Source organism: Sceloporus undulatus, chromosome 10 (genome assembly GCF_019175285.1).
Source record: "Sceloporus undulatus isolate JIND9_A2432 ecotype Alabama chromosome 10, SceUnd_v1.1, whole genome shotgun sequence".
Classification (NCBI taxonomy): domain Eukaryota; kingdom Metazoa; phylum Chordata; class Lepidosauria; order Squamata; family Phrynosomatidae; genus Sceloporus; species Sceloporus undulatus.
The window spans coordinates 13,362,563-13,378,220 of record NC_056531.1 but is presented as its reverse complement, the minus strand read 5'-3'; positions in this window follow the sequence as shown (position 1 = coordinate 13,378,220).

Sequence of the window (15,658 nt, the reverse complement as noted above, 5' to 3'; positions counted from 1 at the left end):
ACACAGATTCTCCCCACTAATCTCTAGAAAATGTCCTTAGAGCTCTCCTGATCTGCCTTTGCTTATCTATTGGGTTTGTATATTATCAGTATTGCTTGCTATTATCCTCACTGAATGCTTATCTGTTGGCTTGCGTATTTCTCTTAGATGTCCCCTAGATAGCCGGCAATTTTTTTTCAGGTGTCCCAACCGGTGTTTGCCTTTGATTATAAAACCAGTCTCTACAACAAATAGGTCTTTTGCTCAACAAATGCCAGATAGTCCCCCCCCCCCAAAGTTACTCTTTTTTAATCAGTACAGTCCTATCTATGTTCACTCAAAAGTGAAGTCTTGTGATGCTCAATGTGCCATCAAGTCGACTTTTCTCTTAAGGCAACTCTATGAGCATACTCCCAGTTCAATGCCTGTGGAATTCCAGCTTCCCACGGTTTAAACGCTGGAAAGAAACACTGAAGATAAAATAGCAACTAGTCAGCAGAGCTTGTGGAGTACATCTCAAAAAAAGGGTTTTTTTCGGGGAGCCTGGAAGATGTAGTCCCCAACAGTAACTCCCAAGCTCTGGTTTCATGAGCCTGCTACATGGGAGAGGGGTCATTCCATAACTTCCTAAAGGTTGGCAAGACTCCATGCCACAGCATCAGGACCAAAAGGAGAAGGTCAAACCAGTTGCTAAAGTTTACTTATATTAATTAATTTACAAGATTTATATCCTGTCCTTTATCGTGGGATCTGAAGGTAGTGTACAAAGACATTTAAAACAGTTGCAGATTAAAGCAATAAAACCATTAATAAGAGATATTAAACAAATCAACAAAACAGCTTAAAAGGCTACAATGATATAAAATGGATATATAAAAGTATGAGACTGAAGCTTGCTTGGTGCCAGAAAGAAACCAACGCTGGCACCAATCAGACCTCCAAGGGGAGAGTTGCCACGGTTGGTGCCACCGCTGAGAAGGCCCTCTCTACCAGAGTATTGCCTCTGCTGGCAGGACACAGAGGAGATCCTTCCCTAACCCCTAGCAGGACCTCAATCCTCTGTCAGATATCTGTTTAAAAGTGTTTAAAGCTTCAGTAGGAATTTTGTCAGTTAAATCTCAGACAGTTGATTTTAACTTATTAAACCATCTATGGAACCTGGATAAATGACATCGCAAGAATGGAAAGAACCCTACAAAGTTTTTAAGAAAAAGACCATTCCATTTCCTCTTAGCTGGAATAGGGATGTGTAGCAGTCAAGAAGGGACATTCCATAGCCTTTGGGCAAAGAGGTAAGAAGGCTTTCCAACTGCTGCAAGTTGGTTTAGTAACAGTGCATTGCTCCGTGTCTGGCAGCCCTTGAAGAATGTTTGGAAACTTCCGCTGGTACAGAAAGTTTCAGTGTCAAGTGCAGGGACCATGCAGCTCACTTTCTCCAACAGCTCCACTGGCTGCTGATCTCTTTCTAGGAGCAGCCACTAAGAAGGCCCTCTGCTGCAAGTTGGTTTAGTAACAGTGCATTGCTCCATGTCTCCTCCCCAGATGGCCTCCCCTCTCCAGATGGCCATGCGATGGTGATGGGATTGAGAAAAAGCCCTCTCATGAAGACTTAAAGATTCAGGCAGGTTCATATGGGGAGATATGCTCTTTCAAATAGCCTGGACCTGAGCTGTATATGCCTTTATAGGTCACAACCAGCACTTTTGAGTTCTGCCCCAAAGCTGAATCTTGGTTTGATGCTGGTGACAGGACAGCAGACTAACCTAAGGGTATCAGTATAAGCTGTCATATCACCCTGCCTCCAATCTCTTAATACCAAAGGCAGTCAACTCCCTGCCTAACAGAAGGACCATGGGACTTGCAGTCCTCTAAACAATGTGCTTGGAGACTGAACAGCTTCCACAGGACGGGAGGAAAATGCAGGCTTGTTTTTTCCCTCCCTGGAATGGCTGACGCAGAAAGAGTCCCTCTTGGACTCGATGAGACCCATTATCTCTAGCAGCTTTCAAATGCCTCCCTCTCCGGGTTATTAAATGATTTAACTGGGTTTTGTTTTTTTGCATCCTCATGAATAATTGAAGTTGTTGCTTGTTAATGTCTGAACCTATTACAGCAGGTGATTTACTCCACGTCTCCTTCAGACTCTGCTCACCTTCACAAGGTTTGTCCCTGTTCTCTTCCCCCCCCCCCCCACCACCAAATAAATTTGTAACGGGCACAAATAATTTAATAGTTTGACATGACAAAGTTGAGCGTGTTGGGTAAAAGCACCTCCCGGTGGCACCAGTGAAGCATTGCAAGCCCTGCACAACACAGGAGATCGCAACAATTGTTACTCAACCAGCCTCTTCCCAGGGAATGACATGAGCCTGCTGAGGGAGCTCTGAAGCCAAAGCCAAACTGGTACAAGGTCTGAGCTATCTGGTTCCAAGCAACAAACAAGCAGGGAGAGAGTACAGGCCAAGATCAGAGCTCGGCAGATCAGCTTTCAAGCTGCAAGGCAGGGATACAGGAACTGCGTTGTTAGCTGCCCTCAAGTCAACTTTGATTCATGGCGACCCTGTGGATGAGGCATCGCCAAGACTCCCTGGCCTCCATCCTTCTACTCAGGTCCTGTGTGGTCAAGTCTAAAACCATCTGGCATGTAGCCTTCCCCTCTTTCTACTGTCTTCCACCTTTCCTAGCCTTTTCTAAAGAGTCATGCCTTCACATGATGCGACCAAACTATGACAGCCTCAGTTTAGTCATCTTGGCTTCTAGGGAGAGTTCGGGCTGGATCTGTTCCAAAGACCCATTTGTTTGTCTAACCATCCGTGGCATCCTCCGCATTCTTCTCCAGCCCCACATCTCTGTTGGCCTCCTCTGCTCTCTTTCTCCTTAGCACTTTACATTTATACCGCTTCATAATGAGCTAAGCGCTCTCTAAGCAGTTTACAATGTGTTTTGCTAGAAGATAATAAGCTCTTTTCATAGAGTGGATTGCACTTTTTGTCCTTTTGATAATATTTCAATGGGCTTTAAACTTTAGTGTTTTGTATCAGGTATTACCTGCATTTTCTTTCACTTGGCTCTAGGCTGCCTTGCATCCCATAGCGGAAGAAACAGAGCATAAAACATACATAAATAAATAAATATGAACTGTTGAGCTAGAAGGGCTGAAGAGCTGTTGACAATGACATGGAAACAGCAAGCATGATGGGAGTTGCAGTGCCACACAGCTGAACGATCTGAGAGGGCAGAAAGGACGCACTTTCTATTCTGGCACCTCTCAGACCCGAGAAGTATTTCATCCGCTTTGTAGACACTTCAGTTCCCCCAAGATCTGTTTGCCAAGATCTTTTTCTCACTTCCATGTTTTAAATCAGCATTCAGCAGATGCTAAATGTGTTTTCTCCCAGCTGCCTCTTTCACCGACAGCCCCCTCAACAACAATTAGGGACTGATCTTTAATTAGTTTTGCTGTTTTGTTCTGCGGATGCTCTGATCTTAAGCACGGATTGGGTTGGCAACAACCGGCTTCAGAAAGGCCCAAGCCAAAGGTCTCCCTTTGGCCACCGAGTCTGAGAGGTTTCCCCCCAAAATGCAGCCAGCCTGTTTTGGACGCAGGCTACTTCGGATTTCATTCGGGGTTCAGTTTTAAACACCGCCCCCCTTTCTCCTGCCCCCACCCTGACCACAACCCCCTCACCTAGAAGCATGGTGGCTGGAGGCTTCTGTGTCAATGGGGCAGTGAACTAGCTCTGGGTCTTAGTCTAAACGTTCAAGTCTAAATTTTAATGGCACTTTCCAAAGCATAGAAGCCTCTCTTCAAAAGAGATTTAGCATCTTGGGTACCAGCTCCCTGTCTAAATCAGGTTTCCTGGAGTCTCACTCCACCAGTCTAACCACCCTACCAGCACGCCTTGATGTAGCTAGGTGTGGGTTTCCCCCCCCCCCTATGAGTTACATTTAATAAAGATATATACAGTGGCTACTTTGGGATTGGTCTTATGGTCCACACAGCCCACCTGCCTTTATACCCTGCCTCTGCTCCAGTGTAGTGCATTCAAGGAAGTGTACATGGCTCTCCACCTCCCTACTTTATCCTCACAACAACCCTCAAGATTTGAAGGAGCACTCCTTTCTATACACACCTGCCCAGGTACTGAGAGCTGTTAGAGGAACCTTCCTCTGTGTTCAAACAGTCGGAGAGATACATTTTCAGGCAATATGGATGAGGCCTTCCTGGCTATGGCACCCTGGTTGTGGAACGCCTTCTCCTTGGAAACACAGTTGGTGCTCACAGTGGCTTTATTTGAGCACCAAGTTAAAACCTGGCTCTTTTTCCAAGCCGTAAATGTCTAGCGATCATGGCTTGACTAGGGTGCAACACTTTGCTTCAGTGCTGTTGGTTTTAGTCTATTTTCATAGAATCATAGAGTTGGAAGAGACCACTAGGGCCATCCAGTCCAACCCCCTGGACTCCTTTAAGACCGGTTTAACCCTTTAAGAATTGGTATATGGTTTCAAACTGGGTTCTTCCCCCTGCTTTTCATGCCCCACCCTGAGATCTTTTGGAATAATAATAATAATAATTTAATTTATTTCTATACCGCTATTCCAGGGATCACAGCGGTGTACAACAGCAAGTAAAACATACATCATATCATAAAAATGCAACAATTAACAATTAAAAACAATTAAAACCCTACAAAACAACCCCATACAAATGGCTGGATAGATGGAATCTGCCAATTACATTGCCAGGGGAGAAAAGATGACAACAGGCTCATGGGGGAAAAGCCTGGCGAAATAAAAAGGTCTTCAGGTTCTTCTTAAAAAAAACCATCAAGGGTGGTGACTGTACGGAGCTCATGGGGGAGAGAGTTCCAGAGCTGAGGGGCCGAAACTGAAAATGCCCTCCGAGATGAACTAAATCGAGCATCTGGAACTCTCAAAAGATGTTTCCCACCCGACCTGAGAGTGCGGGGCGGACTGTATGGGGAGAGGCAGTCCTCCAAGTACCCTGGGCCCAAGCCATTTAGGGCTTTATAGGTAATAACCAACACCTTGTATTCAGCCCGGAAGTGAATAGGCAGCCAATGGAGATCTTTCAATACTGGTGTTATATGGCTGGCCCTGGAACATCCAGTAACCAGCCTAGCAGCCATATTCTGCACTAATTGAAGCTTCTGAGTTTGGTACAAGGGTTGCCCCATGTAAAGCGCATTACAGAAATCCAACTGAGAAGTTACCAGAGCATGTACCACGGTATCAAGGTCTCCCTGGCCCAGGAAGGGACGCAGCTGGCGTATCAGCTGAAGCTGATAACAAGTGCTCCTGACCGCCGCATCCACCTGAGATGTTAGGTGGAGTGACGAGTCCAGAAGCACCCCCAGACTGCGAGCAGAGTCCTTCACGGGGAGCGTGACCCCATTCAGGACAGGTGGAAAAATTTCCTTACCCGTGCCAGGGGAGCCTATCACCAGTACTTCCGTTTCTCTGGATTCAAGCTGAGTCTGTTTTCCCTCATCCAGCCCATTATCGACTCCAAGCAGGCATTTAGAGGAGAGATGCCATCCCTGGTCACTGCATCAGTCGGAGACACAGAGAAGACTATTTGGGTGTCATCGGCATATTGATAACACCGCGCCCCGTGTCTCCGGATGATATAGGCAGGATATAAATATTTTAATAAGTAAAGGGAGTACAATCATGAATCCTGTGAGGTCAGCAAGGCTAAGACAGAGTATGCGACCAGCTCAAGGTTACCCAGCAAGTTTTGGATCTTGGAGAGGATGAGAATGTGGATTTCTCAGGTCCTAGCTCAACATTCGGAACACTCCACCACACTATCTCTACACAGAATATCACACACACACAAACACACAGATGACCACTCGAAGAAATACCATTACAGGTAAGTAACCTGTCCTTCTCAGGTCCTAGCTCAACATTCGGAACACTCCACCACACTATCTCTACACAGAATATCACACACACACAAACACACACACACTTTGTGTTACAATGGGGATAGCTCACAACAATATATTGCTGCTGGGTAAATCCATCCTCGTACTACAGGTACGACTGCAGCTGGGTTTGGGGGAATAGCAAAGCTTGACTGTGGGGTGGGTATGGGAATTACAGACCGCACCATCAACCCTGCATATCAAAACGTCTGACTACTTTGACTCTATGGGCCCTGGTTCCATTATAATTTTAATCCTTCCTTCAGCCTTCTCACCAACACTCTCCCTCGCCCCTTCCCCCTGACTTCACAGGCCTCTATGATGCCAAAGCAAGCCAGACAAGCACAACTACTGACACTTTAAAGACTTCCCCACAAGCCAGAGATCAGGGGAGAAAATATAACTTTGGGGATCTACAGCTTCCAAAAGCCTATTGGGCATGCTGGCAGGAAGATGCACATGTTGCATTCCTTCTCCATCCCTTATTCTCGCTGGTGTTGGACATCATTCCTGTCGGTTTTTCCATTGTGTATTTTGGGGAATCAGAGTTCCACCTCTCTCCAGACATCTCAACACCTGCCTTTCTGACTTTGTGGGATGACATCAAAATTGCCATTCCTTGGCCTACAGAGGCATTCCTTCCCTGAAAATCCATTTTGAGTGAGGCAAGGATTTCTTGGCAGGTCACAAAGGAAGGTATGCAAATGTTTATTTATTGCAAGAGGCAATATGTTCCTTTGCATGAAAATGAAATTCAATCAGGCATAGCTGTTAAATTAAGTCTGCCTCGACCCCTCAGGTACAAGCACTCATATACCTCTACACATGCATACACACACACATATACACACCACAAACACATTCACGTAGAAATCCCTACAGCAGTCATAGCAAAGAAGGCAAGATCTGGACATCTCAGCGGCTTTCGATACCATAGACCATGGTATCCTTCTGGGACGCCTGGCAGAGGTGGGGATCGGGGGCACTGCACTCCAGTGGTTCCGCTCCTACCTCTCCGGGAGGTCCCAGATGGTGCAGCTGGGAGACGTGTGCTCTGATGAGAGGCCCCTTAAAACTGGGGTCCCTCAAGGAGCCATTCTGTCTCCCATGCTATTTAACATTTACATGAAACCGCTGGGAGAGATCATCCGGAGACATGGGGCGCGGGGTTATCAGTACGCTGATGACACCCAAATCATTTTCTCTATGTCTCCGACTGATGCAGTGACTGGGGATGGCGTCTCTCCTCTCGTGGCGTGTCTGGAGTCAGTAATGGGCTGGATGAGGGAAAACCGACTCAAATTGAATCCAGAGAAAACGGAGGTACTTGTGATAGGTTCCCCTGGTCCAGGAATGGCGGTGGTTCCACCTGTCCTGAACGGGGTCACGCTCCCTGTGAAGGACTCCGTGCGCAGTCTGGGGGTGCTTCTTGATTCGTCGCTTCATCTGACTCCTCAGGTGAACGCGACGGTCAAGAGCACCTGTTATCAGCTTCGGCTGATTCGCCAGCTGCGCCCATACCTGGCCCAGAGGGACCTAGAAACTGTTGTACATGCTCTGGTAACTTCGAGACTGGATTTCTGCAATGTACTCTACATGGGGCAACCCTTATACCAAACTCGGAAGCTGCAAATGGTGCAGAACATGGCAGCCCGGCTGGTCACTGGTGCTCCCAGGACCAGCCATATAACCCCGGTGCTGAAAGACCTCCATTGGCTGCCCATCCGCTTCCGAGCTCAATATAAGGTGTTGGTAATTACCTATAAAGCCCTAAATGGCTTGGGCCCAGGATACCTAAAGGACCGCCTCTCCCCGTACATTCCGCCTCGCACCCTCAGAACGTCTGGGCAGCAGCTACTGAAGGTGCCTGGGGCTAGGTTAGCCTCCACTACACGGAGGACATTCTCCACAGCTGCCCCAGCCCTTTGGAACACGCTGCCCACTGAGCTCCGCTCGTCTACCACCCTGGCCGAATTCAGGAAGGACCTGAAAACCTTCCTGTTCCAACAGGCATTCCCTGAATAAAATCCTGTGGGCCTCCCTCCTCTTCCGTGGCCAAGAGGTTGGGCTATGGGGCTTTTTGTTTGTCTGTTATGGTTTTTTATTGCTTGTGTATTTTTAAATTGTTGTAATTAGACTATGTTTTTAACTTGATGTAAGCCGCCCTGATCGTGGGAAGGGCGGGATATAAATAAAAATTTTATTATTATTTATTATTATTATTATAAAAGAAGAGGTTGGTGGGGGTGGGTCTGCACCTCACAGAAGCTGGACAAGTTACTTCTTTAGACCTCCACTCTATCCCTTCCAACTGTCCCTATTTGATAGAGCCAGGGCCCTGACAATGTTACAAAAGGCAGACCCTGCTGATGCCATTTGCTGTTGTTATGTGCCTTCAAGCTGCCTGTGTTGACTTATGGTGACCCCATGAATTTCCTAGGGTTTTCTTAGGCAAGGAATACAGTACTTAGATGGATTAAGCACCGACCACAATTACATAGCATATATAGTTCAGATTTTAGGAAAACACCATCAAAGTAATGAGGAATCTATAGACAGATGCACATAAACATACATACTGTTTTCAAGACAGTGCTGTCACCCTGAGGTTCCTCCTGCTAGCCCTGAAGACTGCAGAAGAGGGTCAGTCTTGAGACCCAGTCACCCTACACTGACCCCTCCCAACATTCTCCTTTCCAAAGCAAACTGATCCATTCTCATTACTTTACCTTGACCACCTGACTCCTCAGGGAGGGATGCCCCTGTTCATTCTGAACACCTGAGCAGTTTGGACTCCAAAGCTGTGTTTGGCATAGCTTTACATTATACTTCCTGAATGGATTCCAAACCTACTCAGGACTTGGAAAAGTTACATTATTTATACTACAGTTCCAAGTATTCCCCTAACCAGCATGAGATTCTGGGAACTGTAGTTCAAGGCCTAAATCCTATTGACTAGCTATGACTGAGACAGTTTCATTGACTCACTTGCCAAATAGCAAACCAACACACAGCTAAATCCCATCAATTGAGCCTACCACTAGGGCTGCATCTACATTGCAGAAGTAATCCAGTTTGACACCTCTTTCACTGCCATAGCTCCATGCTATGGAATTCTGGGATCTATAGTTTCATGAGATACTTAACCTTCTGTGTCAGATAGCTCTGGTTCCACAGACTACAAATCCCTGGATTCCATAGGATGGAGCCATGGCAATGAAACTGGTGTCAAACAACATCTGCCATGGTTTTGGGCCCCGTGTGTGTGTGTGTGTATAATGTTCTAATCCTGGCACAGTATGGAAAGGAGATATTAATTTTCTCCAGTTTATTTTGTTTTCTAAGTAGAAAAGATTTTAACAGACAGCAGAGTCCATTTTAGGCCATCCTTGAGTTCCAATGGCACTGAGACTTCCCCCCAAATTCCCATTTGAGGAATAAAAAGAGCCTTCTTCACATGTAAATGGGTATTCCTAGCTACCTTCAGTATGCAGTGCCCCAGAAGAACCCACCCTTTTATGTTTTAATACTTGTTAAAAAACAGAATAATCATTACCAGTAAACAAACCTACCAGCTAATGTACATAAGCAAACAAATTAAGTAGCTGCATGAATTTGTCATCTCCGTCTCAGTCTGGCTCAGCACAGGCCCAGGCATTTGGCCTGGTATTGATTTTTGCAAACATATATTATTTTACACTGTAAGTACTAGTGGTCTGTTGTCGTTAATATATGACAGTTAAATTTAAAATGCATTAGTTTAATAAAAATGCATAAAGTTGAATAGAACCGCATTCGTTTCCTCGCAAAAATTCAATTTCATAAATATTAGTTCATGTTAAAATGCATTGATTTCCTAGGAAATTGGATTGGTCAAAGGGAATTTATATTTGGTTGGAATGGGAATGTATCCATTCTCTCCACACACGCACGCGCACACAAAGGGGGGGGAACCACCAACACAACACATGTATTAACTTAGCTTAATGCATTCACCCATAATGCTCATGCATTCATACATTATATAAATATATAGCGGAGAAATGCAAAATGCCTTTCTGAGTAGTTAAATAGGAAAGGCTGGTTTTAGTGAGACCTTTGGGAGTCGAGTTATGGTTTGCAAGAAGAGGGAGAAAATGTCTTTTCAGTTGGGTTCCTCTAGCTTGGACCCAGTCCTAAAGTTCTCAGGACAAGGGGGAAGAATCTCAGGGTGAGAGCACTGCCCTAAAAGACAGAGAGCAATGCCTACGCCATTTTGACAAGTTCCTATTGACAGCTCCAATGACAGGAGGCACATGGAATCAGTGAACTTTAGCTAAGTGGTGAATTAAACAATTAAACAAGTGGTGAATTAAACAACTTTGACTTATAGCGATCCTATAAATGAGAGACCTCCAAGTCCCCTTGTCATCCACAGCTCTGCTAAGGCCTTGCAGATTCAGAGCAGCCATGTCTTCATGGATTGAGTTCATCCATCTGGAGTCTTATTCTTTTTCTACTACCTTCTACCTTGCCAAACATTGTTGGCTTTTCTAGTGAGTAATGCCTTCTCACAATAACAGCCAAAGGACAACAGCCTCAGTTTAGTCATCTTGACTCCTAGGGAGACTTCAGGCCTGATTTCCTCTGGGACCCATTTATTTGTCTTTTTGGCAGTTCAGGGTAACCACAGAATTCACCTCCTATGTGTAAAGTGGTGTGGAAACCTCATGATTTCTACAGTACAGATGCACCCTTAGTTATGAATGAACCAAACAATACATTTCTTGCCCAACAGAGGGTAAAAGGTTCCTGCGACAATCTTCTCAAGCTTGGAAAAGTGGCTTTTTGGGACTACAGCCAGCATGGAACATTCTTTCCAATCCATGGCTCATAGCAGCTTACAAGAAGATTAAAAACAAGCATAGAACAAACCAGACGAAACGAGGTACAGATAACAACAAATCTTTGTACAGTAATGGTAAAAAGGAATTACACAAGTCATATCATACGATCCTACTGTGTAAAAAACACAAAAAAATCCTCTAATTTAAAACAGGTCTCCCCACCAAAAAAATTATAGTACCAATTCATCCCAAACCCCTTTCCTTTGCAGCCAGACAATTGCTAAACATCCACTTGAATAAGAAGACTTCTGTCTCTGGTGGAAGGACAACAGGGAAGAGGCCTGTTCCATAACTTGGGGAACAGCCACTGAGAAGGTCCTGTCTTGTGCCCCACAAATGTGCCCAGAGGGTATCCCTACTCAACCACAACCTGACAGAGGAAGAATCAGTTTAGAAGCAAAATTAAAGGCTTGAAAAGGTTACAAAGGGAGGGAATTATGGTCTGTTAGTGCACCATGCTAGAGGCTGCATTTTTCCATGGTTTTACAGTGGTGGTGAGGAAAACAGGCCACAGGTAGATCTTTCTTCTGGGCAGCTTCACTCATGGTCTTTTCCCTTCCGCCATCACCACTGATGCCAGGGTAGGCATAGTGCAGGCTATAGGCCAAATGTGGCCCATGGGCTCCACTTTTGTAGTCCTTAAAGGTCCCACCAGTCTCAAAGTCCCCCCAATTTTAAACAATCTAAAACACTGGGCTCCTAAATACATGGAAATGTGTGACAATATGCCCACCAACCCCACAAGCATCCCAGAATCCCATAACACCTCCCAAATACTTCAATTTTCCTCTGCAGTCCCTCTCCAAATGGGGAGACAAAGGGATGCAACCTCACTGCCTGTCGTCTTTTTGAGAGGTACTGCAGTGGAAAAGAGAGGTATCTGGACTTGCTGGAGGGGTGCAACCTGCCTATGGGAGGAAACTGGAACCTAACCCCCACTGGAGTTGCTCATTCCAGCCTATGCAAGATACCACCAGCATACACTTATTATTTTGTTTATTAAAATCTGTCTGTCCCACCCTACAGAATGAGATCTCAGTGCGTCGTGCGAGTAAAATCAATACGGACAGATTAAAGCCATTTAAACCAATAATAAATAAGTTACATGGACTTAAAATGTGCTGAACATGTTTAATGTGGTCAATGGTAGACTTTCCAAGCTCTGTTGAGAACCCTGCTAGAAACCACTATGTGGAGCCTGGCAGATTCACTGCCTTTATGCATTGTGCACCTTGCTTTGTGGTCTGTCCCATTACTGGCGCCATCCGCTTAGATCCCAGAAGATTTCAACAGATGAAGATCCAGATGGAATCAGAGGGTGAGCACACACATACTCTACCATGCCAGCTGGGTTTTTCAGAACATCTTCTCATGTTCCCGGAATGAGCACCTGAGGACACATCTGGGACTCAAAGTATAATATTCCCCATATAGCCAGAAAACAGCTACTAAGATACAACAGTGATGTTCCAGCATGTCACTGCAGATGGGGCAGACCAAAGGCAGGTGGTTCAGCCCAGTTTGGTTGCACATAACAACTGCTCATGAGAGTTAGCATCTAGGGTTGGCATCACATTGTGCAAGAGCTCCACATCTAGGGTTGGCATCACATTGTGCAAGAGCTCAAGGTGTCCCCCTCCTCCTCCCAGGCCACACCATACAGAATCCTTAGTAATGTTTTTTTTACTAATATCACTCATAAATCGTAATTCCTATACATCACTGAATGTCATGGTAATAGTTGTGACATCAACAACTAGAAAAATTAAAATTATACCTTTAAATTACAATATGCATGGCAGAGTAGGATGTTCTACCACTGTACTTTTGCCAAGGTCTGGGCAATAGTAGCAGGTGGTTCCCATATCAGTTGGGCAGTGACTCTAGGCCAGGTTGTTGCAGGCTTGCAAGAGGCTGTCCAAGGCGCTGTACTCTATTCCTGAATTAGTGCAGCCTTTGGAGAGCTCCATTAAAGGTCACTCAAGCCTGCAATGGACTGATTGTGCCACTGATGTGGAAGCCATGAGCTGCCTCTGGGTCTAAGCATGGCATGAACATGACTAGCCAAGCAATGGCAAAAGAGACCTTGCCCAGTGTACCTGCTCAGCTTATCAGTGGCCTGTTAGGCCAAGGGGAATTGTCCCTGGGTGCCATCTCTAAGCTATTTTGCATCCTAGCTTAACATTGCACAAGAAGGTATTGCCTTTCTCCTTACACAACGTCATAAAAAAGTAGTTAAACTGGCATGATCCACAGTTGCAGCAGTGCAAGGTGGGCAACTGCCTGGGACCCAGGAGACAGTTTTCTGACTCTCTCCCCCAGGTTGCACCTACCCAACAGAGAATGACAATACTTTTTCAGCAGCATTTTCCTGGCACAAATGGTGACCTGAAGGAGAGATATTTGGGGGCATGGAGAATGGGAGGGGGATATTGGACTCAATGTTTCATTCCCTGCTCAGCTGTGGAAATTCAGTGGATGACCTTGGGTGAGTCACACACTCTCAGCCCCAGAAACCCCCATGATAGGTTTGCCTTAGGGTTGCCATAAGTTGGAAATGATTTGAAGGCACACAACAGCAGCAAACAAAAACTTCTGAGGGGTAATTTTTGGGACTATAACTCCCTGAATCCCCTCACCAGCATGGCAGGGGGATTCTGGGACTTGTAATCTGAGAAGATTATTTTCCCAAGATCTAATTCACAGCAGCTCGTGAGCTATCCCTCCTAGCCATTGTTTCCCTAACCACTGGCATTTTAAATGTAAGCTCTTTGGAGGCAGAGAATTCTGGGCTTCCTTGTTATTCTGGTTCACATTGTTTTAATGGGGAAGATTTCTCTCCATAAGCCCCCTCCCTCCAAAGCAGCCTTGGATGCCACTGTCAAATCCTGAAACACGTATGTGAATGCCAAGACATCCATGACATTTCAAAGCAAGGCAGGCCACCCGCACTGCAGGAGAGGCGTGTAACCAAATGGGTGTAACGGCGGGCGCATCAAGTATCGCCTTGCCTTATCTGCAAAGGACGCCATGTTTTACATGAAAAAAGGCTTTCTAATTAATAGGCCAGGCCCTCTCACATTTGAGAAAAATAGGAGGGAAGAAAAGATTTGATTAACCCACATTCTTCTTCCCCTTCTCTCTCTCTTGTTTTCAATTTGGTGTGTTCTGCCTGAGCGAGGCATGGAAGGGAAGGTTTGTTCTTTCTGGCAAGAGCTGATAACATTATTCTCTTTTGCAAAAAAAAAAAAAAAAAAAAAAAGGGGGGGGGGAAGAGGGGGAAAAGGTACGATTCATCCTCTCCGTTCTGCAAAGGAGTGGGAATTCAGCTACGAAGTCACACGCCAGCAAACCAGCAAGGTTAATTAGCTTGCCTGATTGCATGTTAATTTACCCACATGAAACACAACACACAGGGAATGCAAGGCGGTCTGGATTTCCCAGTACTTTAAAGAAAGCTCTAGTGCAGGAGATCCAACCCAACTCAAAGCCAGCACTGGGGCAAGAGGAAATATTCCCAAATATTTAACCCAGCGTTTATTGTCTAAAGGCCCTTGAATCTCACTAGCTTCTATGGCAGTCTTCAAAGACCTTGTTTGGAGGTCTTTAAACTGAGGTGGGAATAAAGTTACTTTGTTGACGTGAATAATCCAATAGTGGCTGGTGGATCCCATGGCAGATATTTTTGCCCAAACTTTAAAGGCGTGACCCAAGATGTCACCAAACTTTAAATAAGTGACCCAAACAATGAGCCATAGCCCCAAAAGAGGTTCAGCACCTTGGACAGCTCAGCAGGTGCACGAGCTGTTACTGGAAAAATAGCAACTAAATAAGCCATGGAAATAGACTTTTTAAGGGGAAAAATACACTACCACAGCAAGAACTGGCAGTGAATGACTTTAAAACACTGTAATGAGTAAGGGCTTGGATCCAAGCTATCTAAAAAAAACATCTCCCTACCTGATCTGGCCCATTTTGAGATCCTGGAGGGCAGGCTTCCTCACCAATCCACCACCGTCATGGGCACATTTACTGACGGCATCGTTGTTGTTGTTGTGCGTCTCCAAGTCATTTTTTTTTCTAGTTATGGCAACCCTAAGGTGAACCTAGGGTTTTCTTGGCATATGTCTTCAGAACGAGGTTTGCCATTGCCATCCTCTGAGGCTGTGACTTGCCCAAGGTGTGTGTGTGGGGGGGGGGGGGGCTATGCTTGAGCAGGTATTTCAACCCTGGTCTCCAGAGTTATAGGCCAATACTCAAACCACTACACCACGCTGGCATAACCTCCAACATTTCACAGGTGACAACCAGTGCATGAGGCCAAGCAATATCAGAGTGTGGTCAAGATGGCAAAAGATATGGATGAGGAAGAAGAGACAAGCTAGGAGACACTGCAGCAGTTTGCTTTTGCCCAAGTCTCCTGGGAAGAGCAAAATTTTGCCCCCTTCTCTTTTCTCCCCACCACCCATGAGCTAACTGAATGCAAACTCCTTTTGCACTTGGAACTCAGTTTCTAGCAACTGAAGTAAGCTGGAGGGGAAAGGGGAAAGTGAGAGGAGGAGGAAAGATAAACTGGGACATTTAAAAAGCAGCTGAGCAAGTGGGACAGAAGAGGATTAACCGGAGCTACCACTGCCAAACCGGGACATTTGGAAAGTGTGAGCTCCCTGCCTTCCTAGCTTTCTCCAGGCAGGTGCCTTCTCAATCCCAGGCTCATGGGGAGTGACTGCTGGAGGCCCAGAACAACCATGATGCTGGAGGAGCAGGGGAAATGGGCCTGGCATAGGATGGAAAAGAAGCAGACTCATGGACCATGGAGAGCTGGGAGGGTCCAGGGAG